The sequence below is a fragment of the Macaca mulatta genome, chromosome 15 (assembly GCF_049350105.2).
Source record: "Macaca mulatta isolate MMU2019108-1 chromosome 15, T2T-MMU8v2.0, whole genome shotgun sequence".
Taxonomy (NCBI): Eukaryota; Metazoa; Chordata; class Mammalia; order Primates; family Cercopithecidae; genus Macaca; species Macaca mulatta.
In genome coordinates this window covers 105,321,806-105,345,963 of record NC_133420.1, presented here as the reverse complement: position 1 = coordinate 105,345,963, position 24,158 = coordinate 105,321,806, and the positions used below count along the sequence as shown (strand labels likewise).

The 24,158-nt window shown below is 34.3% G+C and overlaps 1 long non-coding RNA gene across 1 annotated transcript in view; it reads left to right on the top strand.

Annotated features, from left to right (window-relative positions):
- The window catches only part of LOC114672672 (uncharacterized), a 216,760-nt gene that overhangs the window by 175,672 nt on the left and 16,930 nt on the right, over positions 1 to 24,158 (top strand). Inside the window, exon 3 of the long non-coding RNA XR_003723056.2 lies at positions 6,693 to 6,960. This is a non-coding gene — a long non-coding RNA (uncharacterized LOC114672672). The remainder of the gene's footprint in view (positions 1 to 6,692; positions 6,961 to 24,158) is intronic.

Sequence of the window (24,158 nt, the reverse complement as noted above, 5' to 3'; positions counted from 1 at the left end):
ACATGATACATCTGCAAAGGAAACCTGCTTGCTCAACCAGGAGCGAGATGATTGCTTTAACCCCCACCTGCAGGATTGGCCCCCTGCAGCATCGTCATGTGATCAAAACTGGCTTTTACTCTCCTGACATTTCTGCTCTGTATCTTCTCTCCTTCCTACCTCATTCCACACTCCAGTGTCCCAGGATCCTTCCAGAACTCTGCTCTACCTTGCCTCTATCTCACTAACTGCTCTCAGATTTCTGATCCAGACATTATTTTCTAAAAAAACGCATCGCCCCTTCCACATTTTTTTTTTTACTATGACTAAATTTTTAGTTAAAATGTAGCAATTTGAAGGTGAAATTCTGTTAGTGTTACTTGACACTCCTGGAATTCTATATAGGCTGCTGCTTTTCAACTATTTTATCACTCAAACTTTTCATGAACCTCACAAAAATCTGCATATGTTGACTGTTAACTAATATATTTTATCATTAAAAAATCACAGTCATAACATAACTGCTAAAGTGATTATTTGATGATGGAGTTGATGTAATTCTAGCCAAAAGCGAAGGACTCTGACACTTTACTAACTTTTCAGGGGGAAATAGAAGACACACACTAGCACTTTCTGAGATACTTAAAATAGGTTAGGGATCCCCATTACTTGGTTTTCAGAATAGATGGTAACTTGTAAGTAAGGTGGCCCAGGCTTCACGCTCCCTGAGGAACCCAAGATATAGCTCTAGCAACAAAGAGCATTATTTCGGAAAGTTGGACAGATGATGCTTTATGCTATTATTAAAGGAATGGTAACTGAGGTATTTAGTAAAGAGACTCAAAAGTATTAAGCCTTACTCTTCAGAAGAAGGTTTGCGAAGCCTGATATTTAAAGACTTTAGGGACATTTTTTGTTCAGTTTTGTTTTTGTTGACAATTAGATTATAGCAGTCAAGTAGCTAGATGCCAGATGATAGAGCAGGTTCCAGGACTATATACTTTTAAGGTATTATTTAATTCTTTAATAACATTTAAATATGATTATCACTTGGTTAGAATGTCGGAAGAAATAACTCCGGTAAACATTGGCTGGAATTATTAGTAATTCTGTAGTTCCTCTTTTTAAAGCTGTGCTATAGTAAATTTGTTTTAAAACCTGCATCTAGCCTAAGGTCTGGGGCATGGTTTCCCACCGAAATTTACTGTATGTGCTGTGCTTAACCTTTGGTGTGTCATAGACTTGTGTGGCAGCTTGGTGAAGGGAAGGGATCCCCTAACACAACTGTGATTTATTGCTTGTCACAGGGATAATTGAAGAAAATGATACGTGTTAGAGGTTAGTAAAAATAAAAATGAAAATTTTTCCCCATCTAAGAATTTGGCCCCTCTGCATTCTCAGATTAAGAACCTCTGCAAGTGTTTTATTTTTGTGAGTTGTTGGAGTGCAGTCAAGATTTGGTATTGGTTAAGTTTCACGTAACAAGATAATGCAGAGGATTTTTTCAACTATTAAATCAACCCACAATTTTATAACCAGAAATGCATATTGAAGCAGAGCTCTGATGCTTTCTCTGCCTTTGAAGTCTTGATTCTCACTCTATGCTGACTTGTTCCGCATCCACCTGAAGTGCATTTCTTTACCCTTTCTACAGTGAATGTATGACTATTGTCCTACTCTGTAGTGTTCTCTTTGCTTAAAACAAACAAACAAATGAAAAGCACCAAACAAATGAAAGAATCTCCTCTTGATCTTCTGACTTCCCTGTATGTCGACATTCGATGGCCTCAGGACTTCTGTCATGGCTCTATCTCCCATGAATGGCCCATCTCCAACCCCCATAAAGGAATCTGAACAAATGAGAAGAACCAGTTTCTCACATTAATTAGGCTAACTAGAAGTTTCATGAGAATTTAACATAGTACTTTGCCTTTTGCTCTGACTTCTGTTTGGCAGACAAATAGAGTTACAATACCATGTGTATGAGTCTGTTTTTATGCTGCTGATAAAGACATACCTGAGACTAGGTAATTTATAAAGAAAAAGAGGTTTAATGGACTCACAGTTCCATGTGGCTGGGGAAACCTCACAATCATGGTGGAAGGTGAAAAGCATGTCTTACGTGGCAGCAGATGACCAAATGAGAGCCAAGCGAAAGGGGTTTCCCCTTATAAAACCATTAGAACCTGTGGGACTTATTTACTACCACGAGAACAGTATGGGGGAAAGCACCTCCATGATTCAATTATCTCCACCTGGTCCCTTCCAGGACACATGGGGATTATGGGAACTGCAAGAAGAGATTTGGGTAGGGACACAGCTAAACCATATCACCATGTTTTTGTATTTTGGGAATGCGATAGAAACCTGTTAATGCAGCGCAGGCCACCAGTCTCATTCACATTTTTGTGATGATTCCTTCTAACTAGGATACAGCAACAAACCAAAGTCTAGCACCCTGAAGTGATCTGGCTCCATGTCATATTTGGTTGCCAGATAATATACGAGTCAGTTTGTTAACTTGCAAGAGAGCAGACTTCTCACCTTCCTGAATGAATCAAAATTTGCTTCCTTAAACATATTCTGCAAGTTTCTCTAAGTCTTACAAAATCTTACTGAGCAGAATGCACAAGCTAGTTGATTACATTGAGTTTATGACTAACATGGCTTAGGTGATAGAACCTGTGATCAAGAACAGTTTGTCATACACTTTGCAATCGGGTGACTTCTTCTGTTACTTAGATGCAGTGAACAAATCCATAGTATAAATGTCATATTACACTCCAGCTTATCTGTCAATCTTTGCAAAAAAGTTTAATTTGAGATTTCTGTGGGTTCATAGTAGGTACATATATTTATGGGATACATGAGCTATTTTGATATAAGCATGCAAGGTGAAATAAGTACATCCTAGAGAATGGGGTACCTATCCTCTCAAGTGTTTATCCTTTGTATTACAAACAATCCAGTTACACATTTCAGTTATTTTAAAATGTACAATTAAGTTATTATTGACTATAGTCCCCTCTTGTGCTATCAAACAGTAGATCTTATTCATTCTTTCTATCTTTTTGTGTCCATTAACTATCCCCATCTCTTCCCTGCCAAGACCCCCACTGGTTATCAGATTCTGGGAAGGTAGTAGAAGGTAACCACCCTTCTACTCTTTATGTCCATGAGTTCAATTGTTTTGATTTTTAGATCCCACAAATAAGTGAGAACATGTAATGTTTGTCTTTCTGTGCCTGGATTATTTAGCTTAACATAATGACCTCCAGTTCCATCCATGTTACAAATAATACGATCTCATTCTTTTTTATGACTGAATAGTACTCCATTGTGTATATGTACCACATTTTCTTTATCCATTCATCTGATGATGGATCCTGAGGTTGCTTCCAAATCTTAGCTATTGTGAGCAGTGCTGCAACAAACATGGGAATGTAGATATCTATTTGATACGTTGAATTTAGGTATATGCCCAGCAGTGGGATTGCTGGATCATATGGTAGCTCCATTTTTAGTTTTTTGAGGAAGCTGAAAACTGTTTTTCATAGCAGTTGTATTAAATTACATTCCCACCAACAGCGTACAAGTGTTTTCTCTTCTCCATATCCTCACCAACATTTGTAATTGCCTATCTTTTGGATATCTGTTGATACTGCATAAAAATGATAGATGAAAGCCTATGGAGGAAGGAGGTACAATGAACCTAGAAACTGTGCCATGGAAACTTTGGTTGAGGGAATTGGGGTATTTATCTTGGAAGAAAGAAGACCATGAAAGTAACATTTAAGAATCAGAATTAACAGTCTTAAATGAGTTGCAATGTATTTTCTATTGTTCTAGAAGGCAGAACCACTAAAAAAAAAAGAAAGGCATATTTTAGCTTAATCATTTCACAATGTAAACACATATAGAAACATCACATCATACCCCGTAAATAATACAAAGATTATTTATCAATTAATAATAAAATTTTTTGGTAGGCTGAGGCAGGAGAATGGCGTGAACCCGGGAGGCAAAGCTTGCAGTGAGCTGAGATCTTGCCACTGCACTCCAGTCTGGGTGACAGAGCAAGATTCCATCTCAAAAAAAAAAAAAAAATTAAATTACAAAAAATTAAATGATGTAAATACACAAGTAAACAAATTATATTAAAAATGAAGGTAAAAATGTTAAAAAAGAAATATTTCTATTAATTATATTTTTAAGAAATAAGCACAAACAGAAGGCAATGACTTCTTGATTCTTTGAAGTCTTTGTGGGGGGAATGGGAGGGGTGGAAGAAATAGTGAAGGTGAGCTTCTGTCTGAATGATGGTGAAATGAGGGTGTGTGTGGGGGACAGTGGAGACTTTCCAAGGGCTCTTTCAACTCCGTGATTTAGGGTTCTGTGATTTAAGAGAGGATGCCAGAATGAAGCTCTCACTCTGCAGAAGGTAGTTTAATGATCTACATTAACATTTTAGTCCATTATTCGTATTTCTGGCATATGTTTATTTTCTTAAGTACACCTTTCTGGGGGCCACAGCTGTGGCTGCCATTAACATAGAATGGCATTTTATCTCTGCAAGTCTAGGAACAGAAGGACATATTAAATATTTTTACCATTTTTATCCAGGATAAAAGCATCTCCTCCAACTCCTAGCTCATGGGATCAAAGGTTCATATTTTTTTCTTTTTCTTTTTTTATGCCACAAGACAATCTAGATGTTTTCTAGAAACTGTGAATGTTAGTCCCATTAAAATATACACATTTACTAGCCCACAATTTTTGCATACAATTCTAGGGGCATGTGCAACCCCTGAAGCCCGTCAACATTAGAGCTCTTTGGACTATTTTTATTTCAATGCAGAAAAATGAATCTTAGGAAGAAACCATAGTGATGCCCTGTTTCCTGGTTTCTCATTTGCTGCTTGTGGTTCTTTCCACTCTACAGTGTGGGAGGGATCTCAGACAGCGATCTAGACCATTCCCGTGCTCCTTCTTTAGCATGACTTACCTGGACATCCCACATGACTCCCAGAATACTACATTGGCAAAACTGCCAAAGATGATTTTATAATTTATAGCATTTTATTAGCCTTAGAAAATTGTTTTGGTTTGTTTGCATGTTTTGCTTTGTATTTAGCTAAGCAATGTTTTAAGTTGTCTTGTAAAGCATAACTGTCTTCCTTCAAAAGCAAACCTCTAGATCAAGTGCAAGTAGCTTACCCAGAAAGTGTAAGAAACGCAGGTAGAGAAGAGGGAAGACATGAAGGAAAGAAAGTGAATAGAGTTTGTGGGATGTTTGAACACCAACCCACATCAGTCATTGTTTGAAGGCTGCTGGAGGTGGGTATCCTTCTTGCCTCCTGAGCATGTAGCAAAGAGGGCTTCAGCATCTGGAGAAAGCTCTTCTGGAAAAGAAATTCAGGAGGAATTCAGGAACTGGTATTGGGGAGTTGGAAGACTGGTATCCACTGAACTGGTGGGACTGTGTGGATATAGATGCATTACCTACAGAATCTGCTGCAAGAGTTTTCTTATGGTGTGCTTGAGGTTTCTTTCAATATATATTGCAGCAAACCTAATAATATGTAGAATGAGACAAGTTTGTTAACCTTATTTAAAAATGCTTTTTTTTTTTTTTTAGATTCCTACTTTCCTAAAAGTATCTACTATTGTGAGTAGAACTATGTTGTTGCATTTTCTTAGTGGAGGTAAATTGGTTTAAAGGTACCCACAATTCACTTTCGATCATAGGTTCAACTTACATCAAATGTTTTTCCATAGTTCCTGCATTTAGGAAACATAATGGCTATGAGCTTTATGTCCCTTTAGTCTTTTGATATAACCTGGTAAGAGATTGCTTGTGTTCCCAGGCAGAGCGTGCATTAGAATGAAGTTTTGAATTCATTAAGCAACTGCAATATTTTACAGATTTAAACGCTAGGAGCATCTCCCAGGTGTATGTAAGTGAACCTCTCAATTAATCCAAATGGATATATATTTTTTATTCCTCAGAGATGCCTTGTATTGCCTGTGAAAGTAATAAAATTACCTAAGTTAGTGCTACAGGACATCCCTGGATTTCATTGTCAAGTGGGATCTACACATTATTAGATCATCCTCCCTGTGTCCACAGTTAGTACAGACTCCCATATGCCCATAGTCTTCATTCTCCTAAAATATCCAATCTTATCACCTGCCCCTCTTTTTTAGCAGATGATGATTTTCTCTCCTATCAAGGAGAAGCCACAAGAAGTGAACTCTAGTTTCTTGCCACCATGCCCATAGTAATCTGTACACTCATGCTTCCTCATTTCCCCTTCTCTCTCCTCTGAAGATATTATTTCCACCTCCGTTCAGGATATCTTCTGCTCCTCCCTACCTCTTGTGACTCTTCCTTAGAAAACTCATTGCTTTTGATTATTTCTTTCTCTCCCATAAAATGCACCTAAGTCTCCCTTGTCTTTGAAAATAAATCACTCCATTGAGCCCATTGCTGTTTTATCTGCTACTTTATTTTCTTTCCTCCTCAGAAACAGTCTCCTTGAAAGACTTGTTTTACACTTGCTGACTATGGTAGGCAGGATAATTGTCCCCTAAAGATATCTGTGTCCTAATCCCTAAAATGGGTAATATGTTATTTTACATTAAGGTTGTAGATGAAATGAGATTGCAAATCAGCTGACTTTAAGATAAGGTGATTATCCTGTGTTATCCAGGTGGTCCATTGTAATCACCAGGGTTCCTTAAACTCAGAAGAGGAAGAAAAGTCAGAGTCAGAGTGAGGTGACGTGACCAAGACTCCACAACTACTGCTGGTTTTGATGACGGAAGAGCACTGTGAGCTAAGGAACGCAGGCAACTTCAAGAAGCTGGAGAAGGCAAGAAAATGATTCTCCCTTAGAGCATCCAGAAAGAAACACAGCTTTACGAACACCCTGACTTTAGCCCTGGTAGACTCCTCATCAACTTCTGACCTCCAGAACTGTAAGATGATAAATATGTGTTGTATTAAGTCACTGTTTGTGGCAATTTGTTAGAGCAGCAATATAAACATTGCATTTACTGTTTTACTTCCTATTAATTCCACAATCTGTGAAATAAAACTTTTACTTTTAACAGTTTTATTAGTCAAGCTTCTCCAGAGAAACAGAACCAGTAGGATCTATCTATCTATCTATCTATCTATCTATCTATCTATCTATCTATCTATCTATCTATCTATCAATCAATCATCTATCTCTCTAATATATGTATCTACATATATAAAGAGATTTATTACAAGGAATTGGATCACATAATTGTGGAGGTTGATAAGTCCTAAGATCTGCAATCTGATAAGCCAGAAAATCCAATGGTGTAGTTCCAGTTCCAGTTCAAAAGTCTGAGAATCAGGAGAGCCAATGTTGTGGTTCCATTCCGAAAGCCAGGAGGCTCCAGACCCTGGAAGAGCCAACATCTCAGTTCACATCTGAAGGAAGGGGGAAAATGACCACTGACATCCCAGCTCAAGGCAGTCAGGAAAAATAAATTTTCTTTTATTCAGCCTTTTTGTTTTATTTAAGCTTCTAGCAGATTAGATGGGGCCCGTCCGCATTAGGAAAGTCAATCTGATTTAATCAGTCTACCAATTCAAATGTTAGTCTCATCAGAAACACCCTCACAGACACACCCATAAAGTCTGAACAAATATCTGGGCACCCTGTGGCCCAGCCAAGTTGACACATAAAATTAACCATCACAAAAATCAACTAGAATTTGTCTCATCAAGGCCACCCACCCACGTTTATTTTGTGGCCAAACCCTGTGGACACTTTTCAGTCCTTATCCTACCTGACTCGTCATTAGCATATAACATGCTTGCTCTTGATAAGCTTCTCTAATCTCATTGATAAGTATAATTCCCATTGTAAACACTATATCCCAGCATATAAACCTACTTTATGTCTTTGTTATATGTTTTCTTTCTCTTGTCCCAGAAACTTTGCATCTACTGCTTGCTGTGCTTGAAGCTTTCTCTGCAGCCCCAATCCCTGTTCAGTGATCCTTTTACCTGTATAAATCTCACCCATCCTTCATTTTGCTAAAATGAAATCTCCTTGAGGGGAATTATCTTGGGTCTTATAATTATATTCCCAACACCTAGCACAGTCACTGATGCAAAGTTGTTAAACAAATGGGAGAAAACCAGTAAACATATTTTACTCTGGGGAAAAGTAGAATAAAAATTAATGAGCTTAGTCTGGGCACGGTGGTTCACACCTGTAATCCCAGCACTTTGGGAGGCAGAGGCAGGTTGCTCACTTGAGGTCAAGCGTTCAAGACCAGCCTGGCCAACATGGTGAAACCCCGTCTATACTAAAATACAAAAATTAGCCAGGCGTGGTGGCACACACCTGTAATCTCAGCTACTTGGGAGGCTGAGTCAGGAGAATAGCTTTAACCCAGGAGGCAGATGTTACAATGAGCTGAGATGGTGCCACTGCACTCCAGCCTGGGTGACAGAGTAAGAATCTGTCTCAAAGAAAAAAAAAGAAAAAGAAAGAAAAAATTATGAGCTTATAGCTAACCATTTCAGGTAAAGAACAGCATAAAAACATTATAAACAATTCTATGAATTTCTTTTGGTTTTAAGGATAAGCAGATTATTGAGCATATTCAGTAATGTCATCAGAAGAAAAACAGGAGACACCCTATTTTTAAAAATCCAAAACCGAAGACATTCAAGAAAAAAAGAGAAAACACTCCATTATCTTAACAACTTTATTGAGATATAGTTCATTTACTATTCTAGTGACTCATTTAAGGTGTTGCTTTTAGTATATTCACAGATATATTCACCAATCACCACAGCCAATTTTAGATTTTTTTATCACTTTGAAAAGAAACCGTATCTATCACTCCTCATCTCCCATCCCTGCCAGCCTTAAGCAACCACTAATCTACTTTATGTATCTATAGATTTCCCTATTTGGACTTTCTAAGGACTTTCTAATCTACTTTCTGTATCTATAGATTTCCCTATTTTGGACTTTCATATGAATGAATCATATAATAAGTGGTCTTTTGTGACTATCTTCTTTCACTTATATATAGATATATTTTTTTTTAAGGTTGATTAAAGTTCTAGCATGTAACAGTACTTCAGTCTTTATTATGGCCAATTAATATTCTATCGTATGAACATTTCATTTATCCTTTCATCAGATAATGGGTATTTGGATTGGTTTTGCCTGTTGGTGCAATATCTGAGAACTCTTTGCCAAATTCAAAGTCATGAAGATTTACTCTTGTATTTTCCTTTAAGAATTCTATAGCTTTAGCTCTTTTGGTTAGGTGTTTGATACATTTTGAGATAATTTTAGTATGGTATGAGTTAAAAATCCAACTTCAGTCTTTTGCATGTGGTTATCTAATTATTTCAGAACCATTTGTTGAAATTAATAGATGGAAGGGTTTATTTCTGGACTCAACTCTATTCCATTGGTCTGTATGTCTATTCTTTTGCCAGTATCACACTATCTTGATTATCATTGCTTTATACTAAATTCTGAAACTGGAAAGTGTGAGTGTTCTTACTTTGTTCTCCTTTTCAAGATTGTTTTTGGATTTGGGGTCCCTCACAATTCCGTGTGAATTTTTGAATAAGCTTGCCAATTTCTGTGAGTCAACTGAAATTCAGATATGATTATATCTAATTTATAGATCAATCTGGGGAGTATTGACATCCTAACACTGTCAGCTCTTCCCATGCATGACTATGGAATGATTTTCCATTTATTTATATCTTCTTTAATTTATTTTATTTTAACAATATTTTGTAGTTTTCAGAGTATAAGTTCTGTGTGTATTTTGTTAACTTTATTTTTAAGTATTTCATCCATTTTGATGCTATTGTCAGTGAAACTTTCTTTTCATGTTCAGAAATTTTTACTGTAAGTAAAAATTGCAATAGAAATATAATTGATTTTTGCATTTTCATCTTGTATCCTGCAAACACTCTAAATTCTTTTTTGGTTCTTCTTTCTTTTAGTGGATTCCTTAAGGTTTTTTTATCTATAAGATTGTATCTTCTGAGAATAGAGAGAGTTTTACTTCTTCCTTTCCAATGTTTATGGAACATTGGATTCCATAATGACGAGTGAATGAACACTTCATTTTCATTTCATTTTCTTGCTTAATTACTTTGGCTAAAACCTCCAAAACAATATTGATAGAAGTGATGACAGTGAACATCTGTATTTTATTCTTGATCTTAGGGTAAACTGCCAATCTTTCACCATTAAATATGTTTTTCCTGTGAGACTTTTGGTAGATGCCCTTTATCATGCTGAGGAAGTTCTCTTCTATTCTTAGTCTGCTGAGTGTTTTTATCAAGAAAGGGTGCTGGAGTTTTTAATCAAGTGCTTTTTCTGCATCTATAAGGTAATCATTTTATTTTTCTTTTCTGTTCTACCTGGTATGCTATACATTGCATTAATTTATTTTTTGATATTAAATCAATCTTGCATTGAGGGAATAAATTCCACTTGGTCAGTTATAATTCTCTTTATGTGTTGCTGGATCTAGTTTGCTAGTATTTTATTAGGATTTTTGCATTCCTATTCTAAGAATTATTGATCTATAGTTTTCCTTTCTTGTAATATCTTTGTTTGGTTTTGGTTTCAGGGTTATACTGGGCTTATAGAATGAATTAAGGAGTGTTTCCCCCTCTTCTATTTTTTGGAAGAGTTGGTAAACAATTAGCATTACCTGTTTTTCAATAATTTTTTTCTTTTGGAATTTATCATTGAAGCCATCTGAGCCTGGGCTTTTCTTTGTGAGTCGTTTTTGATTACCAGTTTAGGCTCTTCACTTGTTATAGGTTGATTCTCATTGTCTAATTCTTCTTGAGTTCGTTTGAGTGATTTTCATCTTTTTAAGAATTTGTCCATTTCATGTAAGTTATCTAATTAGTTGACATGCAATTGTTCATATATTCCTTTATAGTCCTTTTTATTTCTATAAGGTCAGTAGTAATGTCTCCTTTTTGAGCCTGTTCTCTCTCTCTGTCTCTCTTTCTCTCTCTCTCTCTCTCTCTCTCTCTGTGTGTGTGTGTGTGTGTGTAAATCTAGCTAAGTCATTCAATTTTGCTGATCTTTTTGAAGAACCACACTTTGGTTTTATTGGCTTTCTCAATTTTTTTTGTTTCTTCTTTATTTCATTCTTCTATTTTCATCGTTATTATGCCCCTTTAAAATTTCTTGCTTTAGGTATAATTTACTCTTCTTTTTCTTGTCTTGGTGTAATTTTTTTTTGTTGGAGATCATTCTTCTTTCTTAAAATAGGCATTTCTAGCTGACGTTTTCCTTTAAACACTACTTTACCTGCATCACATAATTTTTGATATGCTGTGTTTTTATTTTCATTGATTCAAAATTTTTATTTTCCTCTTGATTTTTTTCTTGACCCTTTGGATATTTATGTGCATTGTTTAATTTCCACACATTTGTTAATTTTCCAATGTTTTTTCTGCTATTGGTTTCTAATTTCATTCCATTGTGGTCAGAGTACATACTTTGTTTATATTATTCTTTTAAATTCATTAAGGTTTGTTTTATAGCCTAGCATATGGTCTATCTTGGAGAATATTCCATGTGCTCTTAGAATGATGTACACTCTGTTATTGCTGGGTGGAGTATGCTATTGCTTTCTATTAGCTTCAGTTGTCTATCTTCAAAATGGAATACTAATCTTTGAATTGCTTGTATTAAGTGGATAATGTTTGAATCACACTTGATAATACATATGAAACAATTTTGTGATTGGACTGCTATACTAGTGACTTTCAACTGGGGTTATTTTTGTTTCCAGCTATGGTTTGAATGTCTCTCCCACAGTATCTGTGTTGGAAGCTTAATCCCTAATACAACAGTGTGGAGAAGTGGGACTTTTAAGAGGTGAATATCTCATGAGAACTCTGCCACCATGAATGAATTAATGCTGTTATTGTGGGAGTGGGTTCAGTGTTGAGAAACTGGAGTTCTTCTAATGGATGAGCTTGGCTCCCTTTCTTCTCTCTCTTGACATGTGATGCCTTCCTCCATGTTATGATAGAGCAAGAAGACCCTCGTCATATTTGACTTTTTGATCTTGAACTCTTTAGCCTCAAGAATTATAGACAAACAATTTCTGACCTTCATAAATTAACCAGCCTCAGGTATTCTGCTATAGCAGCGCAATATAGACTAAGTCACCCCCTAAGTGACATTTGGCAGTGTCTGAAGATGTTTTTGATCATCACAACTGGGAGGGTGCTACTGGCATCTAGTGGGTAGAAGCCAGGACTGCTGCTAAACATTCCACAAGTCACAGGGCACCCCTCTAAAATATGTGGTCTAAAATATCAATAATGCCAATGTTAAAAAAAAAAACTCCATAGTATTCATGGGTGGCCCAGCAGTTGCAGAATAAATGCTAACAGGAGATAGAGGTAATGTTTGTAAACTCATGGAGAACATACATAAGGGGAAGTTAGGTTTAGTCTCAATTCATTAATATCTTAAGAAAGGATGTATTCACTTGACTTTGAAAAAGTAAGTTGAAAAATGTATATACTGAGTAGGTCTTACACTATACGTGCAATCACATTTTTAAACATGTGTGCAAAATAAAAATTCTAGGCCGTCCATATTTTCCACAAAAATGGTACAATAATAGTAACAATAATTGGAAAAAAGAAAGCATATATTTGGATTCTCATAACAAAAATATGTATAAAGCCATAAGTAAAAAATTTTTAAACAACCAGTATATTAGAAAGAAATGTAAGACCTATTTGTGTAGAGAGAGGAATAATTTTCAGCTCAAATCAGGAAATTCAGTTTCAAAGAGGAAGATAGATGTTTTGACAACCTGAAGAGCAAAGCTTTTCTAATTTAAAAGACATAAACAGCCATCAAAAGGAAACAAAATGGGTAAGATCATGAGAAAGATAATTTCTACCATGTAATAATACACTTATTCACATTTTGCATTTTTCTAGAAAAGATGGATCTAGTTTTAAAAACTAGTAAATTATTTGAACCCAAAGATACCACAGCGTTGAGTTTCTGTGAGTTCAGGGCAAGACAGTTCTATCTCTGTTTATTAAGGGACACCAAAGATGTTATACAGGGCACCTTTGACTTTTTATAATGAGACACTGAAAACCACTTCTGATCTACCTCAATATTTTTATCGCTTACATTTCCCAAAACACAACGTAATTCTAAACAAGTATGACATTTGGATGTTATTATTACTGTGATTGTTCTGATATTTCTGAGTTTGCAATATGTACCCTCAAATCTGATTCACTCCTACATGTATCTTGAGAGGACATAAACACAATCACAGGAAAATGACAATTTCCTTCACTAAGTCATATCTCTGGTACATTCATTTTAGTCAAACTTCTAACTTAGCTGTCTTTCAGGAGCTTTAATGTTTTCAAAAGCTCCTTAGAGAAACTTTCAAGCAAAGGAGGCTTAGAGTCACACATTGTGAGGCTGAACAGTCAATGGGAATGCAGATAATAAGAACTGCGCAAACCATTAGCATGCAGCTGCTTCATTTATTAGAGGATAATTTTTTTTACAAGCGGACGTCATTCTTTCTGGGCTGCATTTACTGCAGACCACCTCAGGAAAAGGCACCATTTGCAAGATTTTTAGTAGAATGGACCATCCCCAGAACTTTTCCAATAGCTCACCCTCTGTGTTGCATGTGATAAAGATCAATAAATTTCATGTGATTCTTTTTTTTTTATGATAGGCTGCTAATCACCCTTGATGCTATGACAAATTTAAATACTAACTAATCCACTTTGAATAGGGATTAAGCTTCAATGTAGGAGGAAAGTATTCATTAGAATTCATTATATCAATTTGTAATTTGAATGATGCATCTTCTAAATAAGATACTGCAGTTTCTAGTCGTTGTTAACTGGGAGCTTAAACATCCTTATCATTAATTAATGGAAAGATAAATAAAATCTGTCACAATTGAGGGAATGCTTACCCCCACCTCCCTTAGCTTGTAAAGTATCTAGTTATTATTTTTAAGATGAACAATGCCAAAATAGAATAATCACCATAGTAGAAGGGAAAAATAACAAACTCAAGCTTCCTATGTCAAGGATAATTTGATGTGCATGAAAAATGGAATACATATTGCAGACTTCCTTATTGTGATGTATGCTTTATTCATGCTGAGCTCATTGTTGTCAAATTATCTTATAAATTCAACATGGAAATCAGATCAGACAATCATCTATTACTGTCTTACATTTTCCATATTCGGAATAAAAATATCTAATACCACTGAGCTAAAGTTGAGTGATAGCTCCCAAACCTAAGTAATATTTTATTCCAAGTAATTGCTACTATAGTACAATGATTTAAATTTTGATCTTAAGATATTTAACTCATGAAATCAGAATGAATTAGACAATCCTCTTTCTCTCCCTTTAAAAAAATAAAGACTTCCATAAGTAGTCATTTGTGAACTTAATGAAGAACATTAAATTTCTGGGGCCTCAGTACTTAAGAAAGTACTTCATTCAACTGAAAACACTAAATCATGACTTAAGCAGAGTGAATTGTTCTTACGTTTTAATGCTATATTTGTGTAGACTGTCATAAAGCTTGATATTCAGAATTTGTATTCTGCTGAATTTTGTGGCTTTTTAAAAGTAATTTTGTCAAGATTGATAGGAATATAATAGTGAATGCTTGCTTGGCACTTGATGTGTGCCAGGCACTGTGCTAGTGCTTCATGCAAAATAATTCTTTTAGTCCCCATAACAGCCTCATAATGCAGGTACTGTTAGAAATATCATTTTATAGGTGATGAACATAAGGCTAGAGATTAAACGTATCCAAGCTCACACAGAGGGTTCATAAGGGAGCTGGGATTTGAACCTGGGTAATGTGGCACCAGAGTCTGTGCTTCTGTATATTCTGTTATATGTAGAGTTTGTTGGATGCTCTACGTCTCTGGCATGTTCATTTTAGTCAAACTTCAAACTTAGCTAAGTCTTTTATGTCCTCCCAGTGGTCCACTTCCTGTGTATTTGGGCATGTTTTCCGGCTTCCATAGCAGAATAATCTCCTAGTTCTCTTCTTCAGCTCATGATAGAATTTTTTCAAGCTTGTGTCTTGAAAGGAGCCCAACTCATTTTCATAACCCTAAAGCCGCTCTGGTGAAAAGTGCCATAACTGCAGGCAATTTCCAGAAAATTTATTTGATTCTTCTATTTACCATCATATTCTTCACTTTCTTTTTTCTACCAGTTAGGTCCTGATCTCCTACCATGCTTACATCGTAGAACTGGTGGTAAATTTTGACTTCTTTGATTTTGACCCTAAGTCTTTCATAGACGACAACTTGTGTGTTATTCCCTTCATTTTCTGCTGCTGGTCTTATATATCATTTTATTCTCTGTATCTTCCTCGGTTTATATCGTTTACATGTTAATGAAAATTGAATTGTTTATGTAGTGGCAATGGATATACTCTGAAGTGTCAGTGCCTTAACGTAATAAAGCCTCCCACCTCCACCTCGGCTCTGCTGCCAGGAGCAGGTGGTATCCAAGGGAAAAAGAGTATGGTGGATATATGCTGATTCTCAACTGCCTTAACCCCAAAGTGACATATGTTCTGGTTGAAACTAGTTTATTGCTACAAGTTGACTGAGAGGGTGAAAGGGAAGCATAGGGGACCACATAGAATATCTGGTGGGCATTGCCGCTCTTTCCCACAGTATACTAGGACCTCAACAATTTTTTCTGTATAAATTATCAAACAGTCTTTTGTCCTATAAAACGAATTTATAACTTGCTTAAACTATTTTCTCTTGTACTATTGACATGTAGTAAAGATGGCTTTACATCATTGAAAGCCTAGAGCACAGGAATATTTTTTAATACTAAAAATATAATAATATTTTGCTATATTAGTAATAAGCATCAGCAGATTCAAAGTCAGGCAATAAAGGTGACATTTAGTTAGGTCCATGAGGACATAAGGAAAAAAATTTAAAAGAAAAAATACCTAATTTTACCAGTGTATCGCATTTCCTCTCAATTTCTCTTGCCCTGTCTTCCATAAATTTTATAAAGTGGAGCATATATATCAAGGAAATTCCCGTAAGAGTATATTACAGACCAAAACAACGAAACTATGTGATTGTTTCAGTGTTATGGGGAGTCTCCTGTATATAGAATTCTGAGGTAGGCAAGCTGTATCTGATTGTCCAGGCTTATATAACGGTTTTTCAAAGAACAGAAGCAGCGTTCCAGTTTGAAAGCCCTTTGTAAATAGGTAAAACTGTAAATACGCATATCTGTGTGTCTCTTTATAAGATAATGAGGGTACAAAAATGAGGTAATTTCTTGTGAAAGGGTAAATACATCTTCATGGAGATTGATATTAGAAAAGAGCAGAAGTGTTTTGTTTTAACCTAGTCAAAGACAGCTGTCTTATTAAATGATTGAGATCTCCAACTTGAAATCTCCTTTACGTGATTCAGTCTTCTCCGAATGTCTAAGATCCTTATATTGTGACATTTTTTCTGAGATCCTGAAATTTATACTGACCACCACATGAATGTTCTATATGGTTGGGCTTTCAGGTTAAATGATGCCACCAGCCAAAAGTATAATTTCTACTTCCATTGCCACATCAAGCAAATTTAGATCCAAGATATATATAAAATTAAGCACTAGATACTGGAGAGGAAGAAAAAATTATGTAATTATAGATTATTGGCACTTGCTATAAGGAGAAAATAACTTTTAAATTGATCAACCACTTGTCTATATTTCTTCAAATCATATAGACGGCTTGGAAGACAACTTTAATGAATGAATACCTGCAAAACTGTTAGTTCATAGTAAGAAAAAATAATAAAAATAATCTTTAATATTTTGACTTTCTTTCTCTTTTAATTTTACGTTTTAATTTCAAGATGAACTTTTGATCCAATTGGTCTTTATTTTTTGGTTTTAGCCATTGTTAATGGAATTTATAACCTGTTTTTGGAGAGTGAGTTTTACATACAACCATTTCTTTGCGGTGATTACATATTTTGCTTTATTTTATTGCGAAATATAATTTTTTGTCACATGTTCGCCTAACATTTGTAGAGTAAGCCTAAGCTGTTAACGTTTTCTAAAAATTTACGTCAAAATATTCCTGTCAACATTGGAGAAAGTAGTAAAATTACATTTTTACCACTAATCATGCAAATGAGGCTCAGCAGGAAATGGTTTACCCAAAGTCAGGCATTCCATGGATTCATACCGAACTTTCTTCAAGGACTAGTTGGCTGAATACAAATACCTTCATTGTCCTGAAATTTGTCCCAGTCAAATCCTTTCTTTCAAACCCTGCACAATAGGCGGCTTGGGTCCTAACCAAGTCCTTGTTTACATGTTTAAGCAGATTTTTTTTCTTTTCCTTTTCTTTTGAAAAAATTGGCGCTGCCTATTGGCATGCATGCTACCCACCCCCATGTAGAGGTTGGTGATCTTCTGGGTTGGACGTTAGTGAGGATCATAATTTGTGTATATTTTAAAAAGTCAGACATGCCACTGAAGGATCAGGCATCAAATGGCTTGGCTCTTCTTATTAAGTACAATACAGTGGTAACTCTCCTATTACCAGAATGGAAAATCTTATTGACTGTGATTCAGCCAGACTTTAGGAAACCCTACAAATGTCAAGAGCTGAGTTTGCTAAGTGATAGCCATAGGCCGTGTTTGGTAGAAGGCTGTGTTTTGGCCACACTCACATGCTTTGTTTTGCCTTACATATATTAGGGCCCACATTAAAAAAAAAGTCAGGATATTTTGCAGAAAAGTTCAGATTTAAGTGTCTCTTTAAAACTCAGAAGTTCCAGCACACTGAACCTACATGCCCTGCATTCAGCTAGTGGTGCCTAGTGCCTGCCCTCTTTAGGCGAGGCACATGGACTCCAGGTCACATTTGCTCTGCCGCCCACCCCAACTGTCAATTGTGCTGTGAGATCTGTTTCACTCATTGGCATGACCTGCCTCTCCCTTGCAGCACTTGAACTTCTGACCCTCTAAGTTGTTCTTGTTCTATGTGTGGCCTCAGTGCCACTTTCATCACAATCACCTGGAGTGTTCACTAAGTTTGTAGATTTGGGGGCCTCCCATTTCTGGGCCATTACAGAATCTGAATGTAAAGAAGCTCCAGAGGAATGAAATATACTAAATTTTGCAAACCACTAGTGTAGTTCACTGGATATTTACTGGACATGCATATGTAAATCATTTGGTGATTTTGTTTTTAAACTACAAACCTTTGATTCCTGATCCAACACCCTAACCCCTGCTACATTCTGCATTGTTTGACTTTTTAGTTATATGTAATATAATTATATTACATACAATATATTTATTTATGTGTAATATATATTATATACACTATATGTGATTGATTATTTATAATTATTAATTATATGCATTATATTAATTATATGTAATTTAAATGTATGTAATAGTATATAACATATTTATTTGCACTATAATTATATGTATATTTAATTACATGTAATATAGTTTATGCAATACGTAATACAATTCATGCAATATGTAATGTATGTAATTTAAGAGTAAATTACTAAATATTAAATACATTAAATATTAACTGTGGTAAATATTAAATTAAATTTAATACATTTAATTATATATAATTTTTAATTATATAGAATATGTATGTATACATGTACATATATAAATATGTATATATACATTTAATTATATAGAATATGTATATGTGCATATTCCATACGACTCAGGAAAAAGTGTTGCTCCTATAAATATAAAATTTGAACCAAAAGAAATTTTTGAGATGACGTCTTGCTCTTGTCACCCAGGCTGGAGTGCAATGGCCCTATCTCGGCTGGTTGCAATGTCTCAGGTTCAAGTGATTCTCCTGCCTCAGCCTCCTGGGTAGCTGGGATTACAGGCGCCTACCACCACGCCTGGCTGATTTTTGTATTTTTAGTAGAGACGAGGTTTCACTATGTTGGCCAGGCTGGTCTCGAACTCCTGACCTCAGCTGATCCACCTGCCTCGGTCTTCCAAAGTGCTGGCATTACAGGGATGAGCCACCACGCTCGGCCTGAGTCAAAAAGTCACCTGACTGGCTGCATTCTTGGGCAAGCAGAGTCTGGAAGTGGTGGAGTTGCTGCACATTCGCAGTGCATTCCTGAAACTCGTTTCACCTCCCTTTTCTTTCTCCACTCAAGTTGTATTTGCTTTTTATCTTTTCCTATTGGGAAATTACTGTGTTCACCTGTCTCACAATTTGAGAGCAAGTCTACAAAAACTTAGCGGTAAGTTTCTTACAAGCCACAGGAGTCTTCATCTTTTTGTCTTTTTTCCTCCATTTTACAAGATTAAGTGCTAGGAAAAGCTCTTACCCCACTGTGAAACTAGGTATTTTAAAGCTAAATATTGAAGGTTATATAATTTACTGTGCTTCTCTTTTTATTTGGGTGACCAAGAATTTCAAAACCAAATTTACATCTCAAATTTAATAATTGTTTATATCTCTATGACTGGAGTATCTGCATTTTAACTTCAACCCTTTTTGGAATCATTTGTTCTAATCCTTTTGAACCTGTTTCTGAGAATTATTTTTAATATGTTTATATAATATATATATATTTTTAAAGGTTAATTTAATATTTTTTTAATTTAAAACACTGAATGTAATTGGGTGTGCAAATGCAAAAAAGAAAAATAAGCTAAGAAGCCTAAATGATTTTCTTTTAGCCAATAAGTTTTAGACTAATATACGCTCTTGTAATTAGTTTTAACTCATATTTTTTTCTTGAATGCCAACTGATCACCATACAAGGCAAACAAATTTTTTAAACTGAAATCCAATTTACATATCATAAAATGTGTTGATCTTAAGTGTACCGTTTCATGAGTGTTGAAAAATGCACATATTCATTAACTTGTACTACTATCAAGAACTGAAATATTTCCATCAGTTCTCTCATAATCCTTCCCAGTTCATCTCCAGCCTCCAGAAACAATCAGTGGTCTAATTCTTATCATCATAGTGTAGTTTTGCCTTCTAGATCTTTCTGTAGATAGAATCATAGTATTAACTATTTTATATGAGGATTTTATTCACTCAGCAAAATATTTGTGGAACTTATCCATGTAATTGCTCATATTTGTAATTTGTTCATTTTTATTGTTGAGTATTATTCCATTGTATGAATATGCCACAGAATTGTCAGTTTTTCTACTTATGGAAACCAGGCTGTTTTCCGGTTTGGAGTTATTATAACAGAAAGAGAAGCTGCTAAAAACATTCCTATACAAAGCTTTTTGTGATCATATGTTTTCATTTGTCTAGATACATATCCAAGAGTAGAATTGTTGGTTCTAAGGGTAGATGTATGTTTAACATTTTAAGAAAGTACTAGATTTCCAGAGACATTTTACTATTTTACCTTCCCATTGGAAATAGGACTCTGATTGTTCCACATCTTCACCAACATTTAATGTTGTCTTTTCTGTTTAACTTCTAATAACACTATAAAGATATCTCATTAATTAGAATTTTAATGATGCAAATGATGTTGATTACTTTTTCATGCATATATGTGCAATTCACATATCTTATATTGTGAAATGTCTCTTCAAGTCATTTTTCCATTTCTTTGGTGGAGAAGTTGTTTTTCTTGTTATTAATGAGTTGTAGGAGATAGTTCTTTGTATATTCTAGAGACAAATTAGATATATAGGACACAAATATTTTGTCTCATATAGTATATATATTTTCTCAACGTTTTATTTCTTTCAATGAGCAGAAGTTTTAAATTTTGATGAATTCAAATTTATCATTTCTTTCTTTTATGATTAGTGTTTTCTGTTTCTTCTCTAAGAAATCTTTGCTTACTCCCAAATTATAAAAATATTCCCTATACTTTATTTTCTGAAAGCTGTATAGATTTAGTTTTACATTTAGATCCAAGATATATATAAAATTAATTTTTGTGGATGGTATGAGGTCAGTGTGAATATGTGGATATTTTTCAAAACCATTTGTTAAAAAAACTTTCATTTCCCCGTTGAATTGTTTGGGGTCTGTTAGTGTATATCATTTTACCATATATGTATGGGTTTATTTCTGGAGTCTCTATTCTATTCTATTGATATACTTCTCTTATTTTGCCAATATTATACTCCCTTTATTTCTGTAATTTTAAAGTAAGTCTTGAAGGCAGGTATTCTTCCTATATCATCCTTCTTTTCTAAGATAAATTTGGTTATTTTAGGTTCTTTGCATTTCCAAATAAATTTAAAAATAGGATTGTTCACATCTACAGGAAGTTTTTTGCTGGAATTTTGCTTAGAAGTGCATTGAATCTATCGATGAATTTGGTGACAATTGACATTCTTGCATATTGAGTTTTCCAAATCCTTAAATATGGTGTATCTCTACATTTCTAAGCCCTTTAAAATTTCTCTAAGCAATATTTTATAGTTTTCATTCAGAGATACTACATGTCTTTTGTTAAACTTATCCTGAGTATTCCATATTTTGGTGAGCAACTGTAAATATTATTATACATTAATTTTAATTTATGTATAATTACATTTCTAAGCCTTTTAAGATTTCTCTCAGCAATATTTCATAGTTTTCATTCACAGATACTACATATCTTTTGTTAAACTTATACTGAATATTTTATATTTTGGTGAGCAATTATAAACATTATTATACAGCAATTTAAATTTCCTTATCCAATTCTTTGTTAGTATAAAGAAATGCGATTGATTTTTTTCGTTAATTTTATACCTTGTGACTTTGTTAAATTTACTTAATAGCTGTGACAATTTTTTACAAATTCTTCATAGCATCCTACATAATCATGCTATCTTTAAATAAAGACAGTTTTCTTTCGTTCTTTCCAATTTTAAACCATGAATTTAATTTACTACCATACTGTACTCACTAGGGCTTCCAGTACAACATTGAATAAAAGTTGTGAGAGAAAGCATTCCTGTCTTATTCCAGATCGTAGAGAGAACGCTTTCAAAATTTACTCATTAAATATGACAGGGAATGTAGGTTCTATATAGATGACTTTTATCAGGCTGAAGAAGATTTTCTTCTATACCCAGTTCATTGTGAAGTTTTTTTTTTTTTAAATTCTAAATGGAAATTGAATTATGTTAAATGCTTTTTCAGCATCTGTATTATATAATATTTTCCCCTTTTAATATGTGGATGTCATAAATTATAAATTATATTTGCTGATTTTCAAAAATTAAACCAACCTTGCATTTTTTAGGTTAAATGCTATTTTTCCATTATATATTATCCATTATATAATATATTACATATATTGTTCCATTATATATTATATTTTAGTATTTTAAAATATATTTCTGGATTTGATTTGCCAATATTTAATTAAGGAGTTTTGTGTCTATGATTGTAGGATATTGGTCTGTAGTTTTCTTTTCTGATGATGTTCTTGTCTGACTTTTGTATCAGAATTATTCTGACCTCATAAAACGGTTGGTAAATGTTCTCTCCTCTTCTACTTTCTGAACCAATCTGTATAGAATGGATGTGATTTCTTCTGTAAATGCACCAGTGATGACATCTGGGCTTGCTTCGACTTTTTATATAAACAAATCTAGTTTATTTAATCCACCTAGATATGTTATCGTAATCTAGTTTTTTGTGTGTCAGTTTTGGTAAATGGTATGTATCAAGGGATTTGTGCATCTCATCTATATTGCTGCATTTATCAGCATAAAGTACTCATGATAACCTTTTACAATCGCAAGACCTGTAAAATCTATGGGTACAGCCCTTTATTCAATGTTGATATTGAAAGTTTGTGCTTTGCTCTTTTTTCTTGATGATTCTTGTGATAATTTTCATCAATTTTAGTAATCTTTTCAAAGAAACAAATGACTATTTTTTTTATAATGTGTGTTCATTATTTCACTTATTTCTGTATTTTTTGTTTCCTCTCATTTTATTCTGTTTACTTTGTATTTAATTTGCTTTTTTCCCCTTCACTTCTTAAGATATAAGTGTAGTTTATTAGCTTTATATCTTTCTTCTTTTCTCCTATAGGGAATAAGCTATTAATGTCCCTCTAAGAATGCTTCAGCTGCATCTGTTGTATTATTTCATAGCTTTTGTTCTTTTCATAGCTATATTGTTGGATTTCCAGAAAAAAATATTTCACTTTATGGCTTTAATTGTAGCGTTGATATTTAAAATACATAACATAGCAGTGCTTTCAGGGCATTGGTCAATAGCTCTTCTAAAAGAATTTGAATCACATAGCATATTTTTCTGGAAAAGAAGCTTTCAGTTTGAGAAAACTATCATACTTTTTAGACTAATTTAAAAAAAAATCCTTATTTGAAAATAGCAAGCCACCAACTTGCATGTAAATTGTATGAATTATTATAATTTTTCTTGATGAGTTGGTAGCTCTCTGTTAACATCGGTTTCAACATTCAAAGAAGGAGAACAAAAACCTGAGTCAAAAATAATTTTAGAGGCTATCATCTTTTAATGTTAGTCAAATCTTTGACCAAACTCTCTTATGAGCAATTTCTTCTTAAAAACATCAATGTATATTTATTTCAATTACTCCAAACTGAAATATAAGATAGTTTTTGTTTTCAAACTTCTTTTCCAATTATTTCACAGTTATCATTCAACATCCTGAAAATTACTGCTTACTTATTGAACAAACAGGAACATGTTTAATGTCACCAGAGTAATTTATTGAATTGCTATTTAAGGATTCCTCACATAATACATTATCTGTTTCTTTCCATGTCTCTGTACATTAACGTTTATATATTTGGTAGTTTAATGTTAGACTCTACAGAAATGGGTCCTTCGTAGCAATAGCATTTAAGCCAGTTGTAAAGGAAAAGAGTGGAGTTTCCTGGAGAAAGTATACATGTGAAAACAATCACACATTGGTTCTCATTTTTGTATTATATAAGTGAGTTTGGGCATTGAATAGAATGTGTTGCTGACATCAATAGTGGCACTTTAGCTAACAGAAAGTGCTCATATCTTGCCATGAGGGTCAGGAAAAATGGATAATATGTGGAAGTAATATAG